Below are 2,500 nucleotides of genomic sequence, written 5' to 3'. Positions count from 1 at the left end.
TCACGTTTTTCCCGCCAAAATGAGGCTGGTTTGCGAGCTCTCACTGGCTTTGTCTACACCTACACGTTCCAGCACTCGGCAAAGTCCCTTTTTGACTTGTGGCTGTTTCTGCTTAGGTGGCCTCATACACCACAAGCCTTTCTAGAGACATCATCGCCAAGCCGGCCACTTCTGCTGGAGAGAACAGGACAGCCACAACACCGGGGACTTTTGTGATACAGTTGCTGGTAAGATTTGGGCTTGGTGCGTTGCTAGGGACATATGGTTAAGGGAGGTGGCTCTTAACTACCAAACCGTTTCTCAAATTCCTTTAACTCTACATCAATCGTTTTTTGTTAAGTGTGTTCTATTTAACATACCTTTGTATGGCACGACTCACAACCATGTTTCGTAAATCAAGTGACCAAAACAGAAATGCCTACAAACTCAGCGAGTTGACTATGTTTGTAACAAATTTTTAACGCAACAGTATGGGAACATTCTAACACAAAATCTGTAGCATGGATTTTAAAAGAAATTACTTCTCAAAAAATTATGACGTCATAAGTCATATTAGTTCCATTATTTGTCCGAATAGAAATTCCATGCGACAGCTTATGAAAAATGATGGGACGGTTCCCATCCGGTGAGAAAAACCATTGAAAAATTGCTTCATATAACCATCCATGCAATCTTTTTGTAGGGCTTTTATGCAGCATGCCTTTCTGTTGTTAACTGCCACCTCCCTTAACTGCTGTTTATATTCCAGGCCCCACCAATGTCTTCGCTGATAATTTGCCCAAGAAGCAGCATTCAGAGCATGAGTGAATGCTGAATAAGGAGATGTTTTCTAAACTTTGTGTCTTGCATTCGGGTTTCAGCATTGATCTCTTTGTGACAGCCCTTAATGCTCAGTTACATGTACCCAGGTTTCCTCATGAAAACCAGACCTTTGTGGACGCTTTTGGTAGATCTTGGCACAGTGAATATTTCGATGCCTTTTCTCCTTTTCAACACTGCCTCAACAAGGTGGAGATGGATCAAGCCCAAGGAGTTCTGTTGGCACCAGCCTGGCCCACTCAGACATGGTACACTCCTCTTCTGCAAATGTTAACAGGGCAGCCAGTGGTGATGGTGTGAACTTCGATGGACTGCTCAGAGCGATCCTCTAATCCACCCATCAGGCCCCAAAACCCACAACATGCAGGGTCACCTCATTTTGATGGCATGTCCTGTGTCAGCCAATTCTATATAGAGAGCAGGGCTTTTCTGAACACAATACCGATGTTCTCCTCAGCTCATGGCAGCCAGCTACTCAGAAACAGTATGCAGCCCAGTTTTAAAAATGGGCTGTATTCTGTAGTTTGAGGCAGACTGCTCTGTGTTCGCTCAATCTGACAGCCGTTCTCGAGTTCCACCATGTAACTCCTAACTCTTCGCGATCAGCTCTTTCTTGTATTATTTCAATTAATGGGATGCCAGTGGGCCATCACCCAATAGCAGGTTTTTAAAAGGGGATTTTCAACAAAAGCTGACAGTGCCCCTTTAACAATGACAGATTTCTTGAGTAGTTATGGTTACAATAGTGAGGTGGCCCGTGATCACTTGAAAGTACTCTGTATGGAAAGAAAATGCACACTTTTTCAAGTTTGGTAGAGTTCAACGAACAATAACGTGCAAGACTCCACTGTTGTACATGTACTTTCCTGAGCCCAGCGGGTTACCACCTTGTTTGGAAAGTAAATGAACATATACCGGTTGTTGATAAAGGATTTCCTAGTGCAAATGTCTCTTATGGATACCAATAACCCACACTCCAGATACACATTTCTGTCACTCATTATCATAATAATTATTATCATATATTAATACCATGCTTAAAGTGCATATGACACAAAATTTTTATTAGCTTGTTCGCAAGAGCTTTCAAGATGATGAAGAATGGCATTTACTTTATTGCAATAGCACTCTTGGTTGCCGAATTATATTCAAGATTTTGATTAGTGGACACAAAATTGTGTAAAATCACAAAATATGGAATATCTTTGCATGTATTAAGTCTGGAGGGTTGAAATTTTGCAGGGTTGATGTGCTAGCAAAACTACACATTGTAATAGTGATTATGATGTCACTATAGCAACATACTCGTTACCAGACCTCTACCTTTCCGATATCGAAAATGCCTTCTTTGTTGCTTCAGAGTCTAAAAGACTTCCTTATGCTTCTGCTGTGTAATGTCCATATTCGCTCACACCCACTGAATGAACATTAAGAACAATTAATCCTTATTGGGGAGGGAAACTCTGATTTTACCCTTTGGATGGAGAGGGCCTGGAGCCCATTGTGTTGCTATGGAAACGTCACAGTGGGCCATATCATGGAACTTTGTAATGAGTATAAGAACTGTACAAAGTTTCAGTTCTATACAGAAAATGTCTTCAGAGATATTCAATTTTTTGTGATTTTACATCATTTTGTGTCCACTATGTGATGTCACAAGTCATCTACTTTGCATAAATCA

At 41.2% G+C, this 2,500-nt stretch overlaps 1 protein-coding gene across 1 annotated transcript in view; it reads right to left on the bottom strand.

Annotated features, from left to right (window-relative positions):
- Nucleotides 1-2,500, bottom strand: part of LOC138057250 (sulfotransferase 1B1-like) — an 8,538-nt gene that overhangs the window by 3,460 nt on the left and 2,578 nt on the right. The gene's annotated exons all lie outside the window — the stretch shown is intronic.

The sequence above is a fragment of the Montipora capricornis genome, chromosome 7 (genome assembly GCF_036669925.1).
Source record: "Montipora capricornis isolate CH-2021 chromosome 7, ASM3666992v2, whole genome shotgun sequence".
In the NCBI taxonomy this organism is placed as follows: domain Eukaryota; kingdom Metazoa; phylum Cnidaria; class Anthozoa; order Scleractinia; family Acroporidae; genus Montipora; species Montipora capricornis.
This window is presented reverse-complemented; position numbering and strand designations above follow the sequence as displayed.